The sequence below is a fragment of the Protopterus annectens genome, chromosome 1.part1 (genome assembly GCF_019279795.1).
Source record: "Protopterus annectens isolate FY-2018-M chromosome 1.part1, PAN1.0, whole genome shotgun sequence".
Taxonomy (NCBI): Eukaryota; Metazoa; Chordata; order Ceratodontiformes; family Protopteridae; genus Protopterus; species Protopterus annectens.
Genome location: NC_056726.1, coordinates 1,543,747,325 through 1,543,760,283, shown reverse-complemented (window position 1 = coordinate 1,543,760,283; position 12,959 = coordinate 1,543,747,325). Strand labels below are relative to the sequence as shown.

The following is a 12,959-nucleotide window of genomic DNA, read 5'->3' as shown; positions in this document are numbered from 1 at the left end:
TGTAAAACAATAAGGGCTGATGGAAAAATAAAGTGGCTTGTGTATATAATATGTTACATTCATTTTAAGTGCCTGAAGGATTTCAAGCCTGCCTAAGGTATAGCACTGCTCATGATTTCCTGCTAGGTGAGAAAGTAAACCTAGATTTTTTGTCATTGACTGATAGAGCTGCTTTCTATCTTACCTGCACCATTTTGTTTTCTGTTTTAAGAAATCTTGGCATGGTGATTTTATTCTGTATGAGAGAAAGATACTTAAATTATCTAGGCTCATATCTCGTATTTTTTTCATTGGTTAATATAGCAATAACCCACGCCTGGGTGTGGGTAATGCTGGATTTACCCATGGTTGGTGTGGTTTGGTCACGAGGGCGAAGCCCAAGTGGCCAAACAAAGCCAACTGTGGGTAAATCCAGAATTACCCACACCCAGAAGTGGGTTATTGCTATTATACAATGACATTATTTAGGAAGAAAAAAAATACTTTTCTTAAATAATGACATTGTATAATGTCTCCTTGCTGCCCTTCCAGCTGTCTGGTATTTCTGGCAGTTCTGATGTACTGCGCATGCATGTGCTTATGCAGTACATCAGAGCTGTGGGCAAAAGCAAAAGAGAAATGGAGATCTCCGTTGCTTTTTACAAACTGTGTCGCTATGTTAAATGGGTTTAACATAGCGAGACAGCTTTAAAAAAGCAACGGAGAATCTCCGCTTTTAAGCTGTCTCGCTATGTTAAACCCATTTAACATAGCGACGCACTTTTGAAAAAAGCAACAGAGAAAGCAAGATCTCCGTTGCTTTTTACAAACTGTCTCGCTATGTTAAAGGAGTTTAATATAGCGAGACAGTGGGAAGCAACGGAGATCTTGTGTTCTCTGTTGCTGTAAAAAAGAGTTATAGTAATGGAAAAAGTTCGGACGACTTTTTCCATTACTATAACTTTGATTTACAATGTGCATGCTGACCAATCAGCGTGCACGTTTTTGAATATTAATGGGGGGGTTGTTGTATAATTTGAATTATCTCCTGAGTAATACTAAATTACAAAATGGAATTCTGGACCTTTGTTTTGTCTGAAGGATTTCAAGGCTGCATAAGGTATAGCACTGATGGTGATACCCTGCAAGTGTTTCCCACCCACCCTCTTGTTTGTCAGGTCTTCTTTTTAAACCTGGTGATTTTAAGCTTCCTACCCCTACTGCAAATTGAGCTTAATAAGTTCCTCCCTTTCTACACTACTGCTGAAATTTTGAAATTTGTATTTGAATTATTTATTTGCCTTTCCTTATGATTATATAAAAAAGTGCATTTTGCCTCTTATTGTCTGTTGTACTGATTTACTTCATCTGAATTCATTATCTAGCTAGCTGTTAGATAAAGTAGTCTATTTATACACTTTAGCAAGCACTTGTTTTCTCATCAAGGTCAGTGGATTTTCCTTCTAGTGCACTGGGAGGTAGAGTGGTCTGTCTAGATTGAGTAAACACTTAAGATTTCTGCATGCAGTTTTATTGACTAGAGAGCTTTTTAATTAGCTTAGCTTGTTTTAGTGCCATTATAAATTCTGTATAACTGAGTGGCTCTTGGCTCATTTAAACAAAATGAAGTACGTTTATTGAATAATCACACCTTTATGAGCTGTTTAAGGTAAACTTCTGCATCCATATCTTTAAGTTCATTTTGTGGTAGCACTTCACTCTGGTCACTCTCGTACTGTGCTTCTACATTAGGAGGACTGGCTTTCTGAGCTCGGAAACCCGCAAAGGGTCTCCAAGTATTTTTTTTTTGTACTTCTCTTATATACTGTTACGGTACTTCAGCAGTTAAAAAAACTGTATTGTTTGCTGCTGCTTTGCACTGTATTTTACTACTGCATTTGTTGCATTTTGACTGTATTTCACACCAACTGCTGCTTTCACTTAATTTAAGAAAATATCTGTTTCTGCTGTTTTGTTCTGTTGATATTATTAATTCAAGAAAAACTGTGCTCCTTTTTACAATGTTGCTTATTTAATTTAAAAAAATTCCCGCTTTTTCTGTTCCCTTGCACTTCTATCAGCCATAGTATAGACTGGCTTCAGACCAGCTGAATTCATTTCTATTTGTAGATTGAGCACTAAAAATCAGTGCATCTTTTTTTTTTTTTTTAGAGAAGACCCCCTGTACCCTTGTGGCAGGAGCATACAGTAGGACTAGCTGATTCAAGGTTACTGTTTCAGGGCTGAGTTTGAGCTATTTCATTGGTTCAGGGATCAGTTTGTGCTTTTTCATTAGTTTCTTTGTATTAGCTGCTTTGTTATTGCTTATGCGTAGTGCACCATCATGCACCACTGTGAAGAGGGGGTTAACTCCTGTTGGTTATAGATGCAAAAGTGCTAACAGAAGTATGTTATCTTAGAAGTGGCTGCTATCTAGAAAGATCAGTTCTTCAATAGCTATCAGCTGTTCAGTGAACCACCTAGTAGAGATTTGACCTCTTTTCTATCAACATCAGACCCTATATATTCAGTCCAATATAGCTTAGCTCCCTGGCTGATGCCCCCATCTTTCTCTTTTATATGCTGAGATACCAGGTTCAGATCTTGCATTATGGGCTTTCAATTTTCCCTGTTTCTCTTGACAGTCTGGTGGACATGTTTTTTGAAACAGTGTAGCAACTGCCTTATGTACAATGACTACCCCTTACTCCTAAATCACTCGCGTATAATTTTTGAGAGATGCTCCTACACTAAGGATCTGGAATCACTGCTCTCTTATGCACAGAACAGCAAACCCTAAACAGGTTGTCAGGTCACCCACCATGACTCCTATATGTAATATGCACCCAACACATAAATCTTCATATGCAGAGGTACTCTCCAGAAACCTACCTAAACACCAGATGACTCCAAAACACAAACATGCTACACCTAACAACACCCAAGACACTCAATACACATAAAACACTAGCACCTGTGTCTCAGCAAATAAGTCCTTAAATTAATGCACAATTATTCCAAATGTTTTAGTCATAGGTGATTCTATAGTGAGACATACAGGTATCACACTCACCAGATTGAAGAAGGAGAAGGTTACAGTCAGCTGCCTGACTAGTGCAAGAATTCACCAGATCGCAGATGCACTCACATTTCTCAAGAACAAGTAATTCAATCATACTTAGTTTCTTTGTGTTTGATATTTTCATGCAGGGAATTTTGTTGTTGTGACCTTGCCTTAAAAAGGCATTATAGAGTGGATGATAGAGTAGTTATTACAGATCCTTAGAGCAGGCACTATGACTATGTAACAGCTCATGGCATGAATAATTTGAGACATACCTCTCTGGACTATATGAAGACAGACATGACTGAGCTCTCTAAATATGTGTCCCAGGCAGGTATGCCCCTAGTTTTGAGTAGTAATTTATCCCCGACTAGGATGATACCACAATATAAACAGAAAATGATTGACTTCAATAATTGGATTAGTTTCTGGTGTCATTCTAAGGGGATCCAGCTCCTATCAGCCAAGAATGACATGGTGGATAGACCACTTTGCTTTGCCAGAGATGGTCTGCACCTGGCACCTCTTGGCTTTCAGTATCTGACTAAGGCACTTGCCTCCTCATAATACTTTTTTAGGCAAATCAAAACAACAAAATGCAGGACATGAAAATAACAAACACAAAGAAACTAAGCTTTATGTTGTGAACACTAGGAGATTAAATCAGAAACTGGCACTCTCTGAAGCACTTCTCTCCCTGGAAGATGTTGACATCTGTGCAGTCACAGATACCTGGCTCAATGCAGTAGAAATTACGCAGGCGTTGCAAGGTTATAATTCTGTCCATACTTTCAGGCTGCAAATTAAAGTTATGAGAACCAAAGGAGGTGGAGTATCTGTCTTCATTAAAGATAATTACTCCTCGTGAGTGGTTAGATAAAACTCTGTGGAGCTACTCCATGCGCACATTATCTTGGGTAAGAACCCCTTTCAGGTCACCAGTTACAGGTCCCCTTCCAGGAATCAAGATGCCCACACAGCTTATTTAGACCTACCTGGAAAAATTAAGGTACAACCTAAGACCCTAGTCACGACTGACGTCAACTGCCTTTCCATTAATTGGGAAACTTATATGAGCACAAATCTCACTCACACAAAAGTTCCTGGACTTTGTCAACTCAAATGCCCTGGAATAAATAAATAAATGCACCACCTCACAAGGGATTTCAATATTTTAGACCTAGTCCTCAGCAAAATGAATGACAGATGCAATGCCACAAGTGTAAGGACCACACTGGTAAAATATGATTATAAATTAGTCATTTCTGAAGAAGCAATAGCACCTGAACTCCCCAAACGAGAAGTCAAGCAAAAAAAAAAAACGTCATCAAAGCTAGCTATACCGTCCTAAGGAAAGGTATAATTGACTTCCAAGATCCAATTTCTACTTATGGCATTCACAGCTATACTAAGGTATATGCTGATGCCCTGTGTAAAAATCCACACAAATGTATAGACACAGCAGTGCCAGACAGCATTAAAGCAAGATCCTCAAAAAAAAAAACATCCTGGTGGATGTCTAGCATTAATAAATTGTACGACTGCCGTGGTGGTGCTGCTGTAGCATTGTCACCTCATGCCAAGACGTTGTCCCGTTCGATTCTCAGCTAGAGCATCTTTTCTGTGGAGGCATACGTGAATGGGGCATGCCTTCATTGAAGGTTGTGCATCAGGGCTGGTAACCCGGTATGTAAAAATCCACTACCAATCATTAGCGGACCAGAGTTCTGCTGTGGCGACCCCTAAAAGCTGAAAAACACAAACAAACAATAAGCAAAGGAAGCTACTGTCTAAAAATAGAAAAGTGAGATCCCAGAACTGGAAGAGCACCTCCCTCAGTCTAAACAAGCAAATAAGACATCTTATAAAATCATCAAAGAGCAACTATGAGAAAAACTTAACAACTATAAGGCTTTCTTCTGTTACATCCACAACTTAAAAGGTAGGACTCAGATGTATGCTGAACTAATTGTGGATGGCATCACACACACTGACCCTGCAGAAACTGTCAACCTGCTAGCAAACAGGTTTGGTAAAAATGTCACTGGCCATCTCCCCAAGCGTACCACATACCAAGTCTGCATCATCTCCTCCTCCTCCCTGCATCTCCAAAGAACAAGTCATCAATGCTGTCTCCAAGGCTGAAAACACAGCCTCCATGGCACCAGATGACATTCTGAGACACACTGTTAATGTTCTAAAACAAGAGCAAGCTACTCCATTAGGCACTCTATTCAACTACAACCAGAGTACTTGCTTTGTCCCCATTGAATATAAAACAGCAACAGTTATCATCCGCCACAAGGGTGGCATGGCAACAGACCTGGGTAACTATAGACCCATAAGTTTAACCATCCTCGGTTGTAAGGCAAGGGAATTAATCATCATGGACCATATAAATAAGGATATAGATGACCTCTAAGCCCTGGTTCTGTCCCAACTGAGTTTTATCAAGGACAGGTCATGCCTGCTAAATCTGGTGGACTTCTTTGAGAATGTGACCAGAGTCATAGATGAGGGCAAGGCCATGCACACAGCCTGTCTTGACTTGGCGAAGATCTTCAACACTGTCCCACATTCAGGCATCAATGACAAACGAATCCAGTTCAAGATCAACCCATGTGTTTTCAGGTGGTTTGCAAACTGGCTCACAGATTGACAACACTCAGTCAAAGTTAGAGACTTTTCCTCTACCAGCAGACCTGTCACCAGTGAGTTCCAATAAGGGTCAGTGCTAGCCCCCCCCCCTTCTTGTTTGGCATATACTTCTCAGAAATCCAGGCCAAAATGGAGGGGCTGTGGCTAACCAAGTTTATGGATGACTGCAGTTTAGATGCTAGCATTGAAGTCAGCATACTTCAAAAGGGGTTTACACAGACCAAGGATTGGTGCCAAAGCTTTCTTCTTAAACTAAATGTTAAAAAAATGCATCATCATTTTTTTCAGTAAAAACAATGTCCCTGCTGATTATAAAATAAACAATAACAGTACCAATTCAGTTTTGAGAGACCTGGGAACACAAGTTGACTGTGACCTCAGATTTGACCATCATGTGCCTGCTGTAGTGAGGAAGGCATTCTATGTCACTCACCTAATTAGCAAAGGCATCACCTCAAGAGCAAAAGGGGTAATGACTCCACTGTACTCATCCCTCATCAGGCCTATTATTGACTATAATACTCCCTTTGATATGTATCTTACCAGACACCTGCAGCAACTTGAGAGTCCTCAGAGATTTCTAACATCTCCAGCTCATGTCTTATTAGGATAGACTGAAGTAGCTGTGACTGTACTGAGGAATATTTTATTTTTTATTTATTTTTATTTTATTTTATTTTTGTTATTTATATATATATATATATTTATATATATATATATATATATATATATATACACTACTTACAGGTGAGTCATGTCTGGTTTACAGGACTACCTCTGACCCAAATAAAACGAAAATGCTGCATATCCAAAAGTCAAATGGGACTAGAGTCACCTGTTATTGGGACCTCAGTCTAGCCTGCAACATAAACAGGGCCTGCTGGAGAGGTAGATACATCTCTCAGAGGTTGCCATTCCTCTGGAAAAGGCTTTTGACCCATATCAAGCAGAGCACTTCCATGACTGTGTTTAAGCACAACCTGGAATACTGGATAGGAAACCATACATTTCTGCTGGGGATTGACCCAGCGTCTCTCCTAGACATGGGTAGTCCTTGCTAGAAAAACCTTGAGCATAGATGATATCACTCATCTAGTATTATACTGTGATTTAATGCTTTGGCTTGTGAAGACCCTCTGGTCAATAGCCTAGTAATATCCTATGAACCTATGAACCTATAACCAAGGTTTAAAAAATAGAAAATGGAACCTTCAAACCACTTAATCCCAGTCAGAAAATAAGGTAACTTCTCTATAAGACACTTAGCAAGCTATTTCCTGAATTGTATGAAGCTGAAAAAGTAACCCACAATTATTAAGATTACAATTATCTACCATATATAGTAACATTAAATCTTCCTAGTCAGTTAACAAAGAATACAAATGTTAAAAAAAGATAAAATATGTGACAATGTTTAACTGATAAACCATGCTAAAATATAAACTATAAATAAATTCTAAATATATATATTTATATATATATATAATTAGAAAACAGAGCCAATGTCAGCTATTTTCATTGTAAAATGTTTACAGTTTGATATTTGTTTGTTTTTAACAATAATAGCCAGTAATGTTATCATTAATCAGTCCAGTATCAGTCTTTTAATAATCTTTTAAACATTGGGGCAGTTTTCTGAGTTCTAGTATGCTTTTTACGGAGCAATAATAATTTAGCCCTGTTTTTCAAAAAAAGTTCAGTTTCAGCTGCCACAGTAGTTCACATTTTGTTAAAAGACTGAAGATGTCTCCTTCAATTTCCAAAAGGTCCACGTGGTCAATAATTTGAAATTTAAAGCCAGTGTGTCTTTTGTGAAGCTGCAGGTGCCTAGCCAGTCATTATTCTGGCATGTGCTCTAATTTTGAAATGATGGCCAGAAATCCTTTTAAGTCTGTTGAGCATTTTTCCCACATAAAATGCTTTACAGTCATTGCACATCACCCTGTAAACCACCTGACTTGAGTTACAGTCTCCTCCTGCCATTAGATTTAATCAGTTTCTTTAAATAAAGGCAGGAAAATATGTCTCCCTCCAGTATGTGTGACAAAAGACACAATTGGCTCCACACTTATTGCTGTGTGTATCCTGTGGTCTGGACCTATCTTCAACCCAACTCCTGGTGTGTCTAGCTTTCCTATACACAAACTGGGCTTCTACAAGGATGCATATTAAATATGAGGTTTCAGAAATTATGGCCCCAGTTTTCTTTAATAACAGTAAAGATGCTATGATAGTCAACAGTAAAAGTCAAGATACAACTGTCTGTAGATTTGTTGCCCATAGATTTCTTTAACACCCTCCTACAAGAAGTGTTAAGTACTAGCGCACTTCTACTTTTTAGTTCAATTATAGGTTCCAAAATGCTTCTTAACATATTGCTTTCATATCCCTCAAAATAAAATAATTTCAGTATCATTTCGGTTCTTAAGGAAGGGTTCCATTTTCATGGTGACCCTAGCCAACCCGTAGCCCTGGGATTTAGCATTATTATATTTTGTCCTGGTGAGATGGTGACTCTTATGTAGCAGGAGGTTAAGTCTGACAGGTGTCCTGTAAAGACCTGTGTGTATTTTATCTCAGTCCAAATCTTTAGTAATCTATATGTCTAAGAAAACTGCTAAGGTGAGGCTTTGGGAAGAGATGAAATTCAGAAAGCTGGTGGTTTGATTCAGATAACTGACAAACTCTTAATTTAACACTGTCTCCTTTCCACACAATAAAAGTGTTGTCAATAAAATGCAGACACACTCTGATATTTTGCATTTATTCCATACCTCTCAACCTCTTAATGCAAGAAAGCTGGACAAAGCCCAACAAAATGGGGGGACAGTGCCCAAAAATAGGGACATATTTTAAATATTGCTCTTATAAACTTAGAAAGTTGATAGAGTAACATGGTTTGTTTTAACATACATTTTCTGATGGATTTGAAGTCTGAAACTCAAATGTATGTCATATTTTAGTGAAATCAATCCTCAGATCATGCCAGTGATTGGCCAGAAAACCACAAATTTTATGAGGAACAGGGCAAAAATGTGAGCCATAAATCTGGACTTTCTGCAAAAATCTGGACAGTTGAGAGGTATTCTCTGTTGTTATAAACATATTCCACCACCCACTTGCCTTGGGCTAAGTTGGCTGAGCTAAGGGCCATAGATGCCCCATGTCTGTACCAGTCTCTTGTTTCTAGTAATTTCCATTAAACATAAAGAAATTGTAGCTGTGTGCCATTGTTATTTTTCCTATAAGAATCAATCACTGTTTCAAAACAATAATTATGTGGAAGTACAGTATATAATTATGCAACACCTATTGCTAAATTGTTTAAACACTGTAAATAACACACAAGCGCAATCTACAGCATGGGGCATATCTGTGCCTTTAAAAAGTAAATTGAGGATATTATTATTTCAGGCTCAGCACGACTGTAGAATAAAGTTAGAAGTTTATTTGGTAAGCGCTTTCGCGTACCTTTCAGTACGCTTCCTCAGACCATGAAAGTGCTAGCAAAACAGTGTGCTCTTATATAGTGACAAAAAGTGCTTTAATTATTTAAAAGCAATTAACTCAATGAGCAATTGATTAAGAACAATTAAAAACCTTAATTTAAAATACACTGCAATTTAAAGGCATATACTCACTGAGAGTATGGGCAGTATCAGAATAACTGTATAAAAAACAGTATAAAAACTTTTAACATAAGTAGAGAATATGTGTATATATAATGAAAAACTTAATTACTATATTTTCATGCTGAATTCATCTCAAGACATTTATTATTTATTTACAAATACATATAAAGGTTTTTAAATAAGGTGCAAGCAAAATGGAATAATAAACAAATATACACACATCCAGAAATAAAATATATCTTTAAACCTAGGTTTTCAGCTACTTGCGACAGTCTAGGATTAATTTATTTAGCTACATGTCTACATTGTCCTGCATTTTATGTAGGACTTACGAAACGTAAACTTAAACACAGAATTTACAACCATACATATGACATAAAGAAATTGAATGATTTGAATGCTTTGGCTAAGCATGTACAATGCTTTCCAAGCCATTCTTTTGTGTTTAGGGTATTAGAGATTGTAGAACCCAGTGGTAGAGGTGGAGACTATTTGAATTTGTTAGAACTAAAGGAATTAAAATGGATTCTGAGGTTAAAAGGGCACTATTCTCCAGGTCTAAATCTCTATATTTCTATAAAACCCTATCTTGACGCACGTAGATGAACTTTATAACGAATGTACACATAGCATTCTTGACATTATACTATAACAGAAGCATATACCTTACACAAGTTTTTTTTCCCGCTTTATTTATATTTCATTTAGCTTTGTAAGTCCACGGTTTCACCTAGGCTTATTTACTTACATATACATGTACATTTTAATCGATATATTAATTTATTTTGTTCCATTTTTACACTTTGAAAAATGGCATATATTCGATATTAGTTTTGTTCATATTCTATCTAGGTGCCTTTTTCATTTGTCATAAAATGTTTCTCAAACTGTTTATTATTCCATTTTGCTTGCACCTTATTTAAAAACCTTTATATGTATTTGTAAATAAATAATAAATGTCTTGAGATGAATTCAGCATAAAAATATAGTAATTAAGTTTTTCATTATATATACACATATTCTATACTTATGTTAAAAGTTTTTATACTGTTTTTTATACAGTTATTCTGATACTGCCCATACTCTCAGTGAGTATATGCCTTTAAATTGCAGTGTATTTTAAATTAAGGTTTTTAATTGTTCTTAATCAATTGCTCATTGAGTTAATTGCTTTTAAATAATTAAAGCACTTTTTGTCACTATATAAGAGCACACTGTTTTGCTAGCACTTTCATGGTCTGAGGAAGCGTACTGAAAGGTTGCAGCGCTTTTACCAAATAAACTTCTAACTTTATTCTACAGTCGTGCTGAGTCCAAAGTTTTTCTGTTTGTTATATTTTCGACTCATTTAACCTAGGACTCTGTGTTGTAGTGGTCTATCGTTTTGCTCTATTATTTCAGGCTATATAACAGTTGATTACATTGCTAATTTATATTTATTTATTTATTTTACATTTGTTGACCGGGCTAGTCTAGCTGGATATATTTCCATTTTCATTAGAGGCCCGGGGAGAAAAGCTCCAAACAGAAATACACATAAAAAGCAAAAAACATACAATCAAAAAGCAATATCAACAATAACAAACAGCAATATCAATGTCAAAATAAAAACTTAATTAAGAAAATATATCAAAATTATAATTTGTATAAGTATCAAAAATCCATGTTGAAGGATGAGATGACAGTGTGAATATAGGGTGACAAGTCATTGTACAAAGGGAGTTAGAGGTAGCAAAGGGGTATTACCAGAGAAAGAGAGCTATATAACTATAAGTGGGTAAGAATGGAAGCGATCTAAGAGAGGAATGTTAACAGTAAAAGCAAAAAGACCTGTTGGATATAAGCCAAAGAGAGGTAAAGGAATAAAAAGGGTTAGAAAAACAGTTATATAAAAAAATTGGAGGAAAATTGAGGAGGAGGATAACAGATGTAGGTAGGAAGATTAGTCAGGCTTAATACAGGAACAGAGCCAATGACTTTGGAAGTAATTCTTAATTTCTTGTTTGAAGAGCTGTAAAGATGCGATTAGTGTGATTTCACTGGGTAGCAGATTCCAGCTCCTTCCAATTGTATTAGAGAATAGGGAGTCACCGGCTAAGTTATTGGACTTTGTAAGGCAGGCCATGAGTTTTTTAGAAGATCTAAGGGAGTTGAGATTATTATAAGGGATTAAAAGTTGTGAAAGAATAGGGGTGTTATTGGGCTGGTAGAGTAATTTATGAGCAATGTTGAGTTGGGGAATAAGCAAAAGGTTTTGAAATTCCACCCAGTTTGAAAACGTCTGTCAGGAGAACAGACGAAAGCGCTTACTACAATCACTTGAGTTTGGATTACTTATACTCCGTTTTATGTCTTGGTTTTATACTGCAGACACCCTGTGTTGAATAAATCAATCATTTGTTTGGAATATTTCAGTTGTGTGGACAGTCTGATTCGAACTTGGATTGTTTTTTTCTTAGTCTGGTACTTTTCCAATCCATACCCTTGTTTGTTTTGTGACCTATTGTTAATAAAATGGTGTCAACAACAACTATAACATTTTTTTTTATTTTCCGTAAAAAAATCATTAAAATCTTTTATGTGTAAAATGTTCTCAGCCAGAGGTTGCAACAACAAATCCAGGCAAATGGCAGCAGCTTTGGTCAGGGACCACATGCTTTCAAACACTGGCCTGTAAGGAGGGTTTCTCTATTTTTTGTGGCTTAGGGATTCCAAAATGTTAGTCAAGCGGGGAGATGATGTCTGCAGATAATCAAACAAGTTATGTGTTAACAAACCATCGACATAAAGTGCAGTCACGGCTGTGTACCAGCTGTTGTATGATGCCTTCATTTCTTCTAAAGTTAAAGACTCATAATAGTTTGTGTCACTCAGCATTGCTTCTGTCCTATGGATATAGCTGTTAGTATCAGTAACAACAATACCCCCTCCCATGTCAGCCTTCATAACCCATTGAGACTTATCTCTGACTAGCTCTAACAAATGCTTTTTTTCTCACCTTTGCTAAAATTGTACAACTTTCTCCTCACTGTTTTTTGCAGTACTGTCCTGATGTCCATTTCACATTTGTCCTCAAAAGCTGCTAAAGTTTGATGTAAGGGAGGTCAGTAATTAGTCGCTCTTTTTATTATATCTTGCATAGTTTTTTTTCCCAGTGGTATCTGATTTGCCATGGAACAGAACTTTCAGATTTAATTTTCTGACAGGATTTTAAATCAACCAGTACCTTTGCTGTGTCAGACCTGCAGTGGGGAACACAAGTTAACCCCTTTGAAAGTACACTAATCTCAATGTCAGTAAGATATTTTTGGAGTGATTCTAAGCAACAGGGTAAGTTAAAACTGTGGCTGGTTTCTCTGTCTGGTTCTGGATCACTCTTGTCCAATGCTTGGTTCTTGGCTCCCCCAAGTATTTCATTTGCCTCACTCCTGTCATTGTTTGGTTCTCTGTTTTTCAGATGTATTTTAAGATTTTAACTTCTTGTGGTTTTAATCTTCCCTTTTGGGGAAAGTTTTGGGGTTAATTTCCTGGGTAACTTCCTTTTTTTTGGTTTTTTTCCTTTTTCCCCTTTTTTGGGGCTCTGAAAAAATTTTGGGGCCTTTTTGGTTGTTTTTGGGATTTGGTTT

General features: G+C 36.9%; 1 protein-coding gene across 1 annotated transcript in view; it reads left to right on the top strand.

Annotated features, from left to right (window-relative positions):
- LOC122811240 (cytoglobin-1-like) overlaps nucleotides 1–12,959 on the top strand; it is a 344,163-nt gene that overhangs the window by 330,107 nt on the left and 1,097 nt on the right. The gene's annotated exons all lie outside the window — the stretch shown is intronic.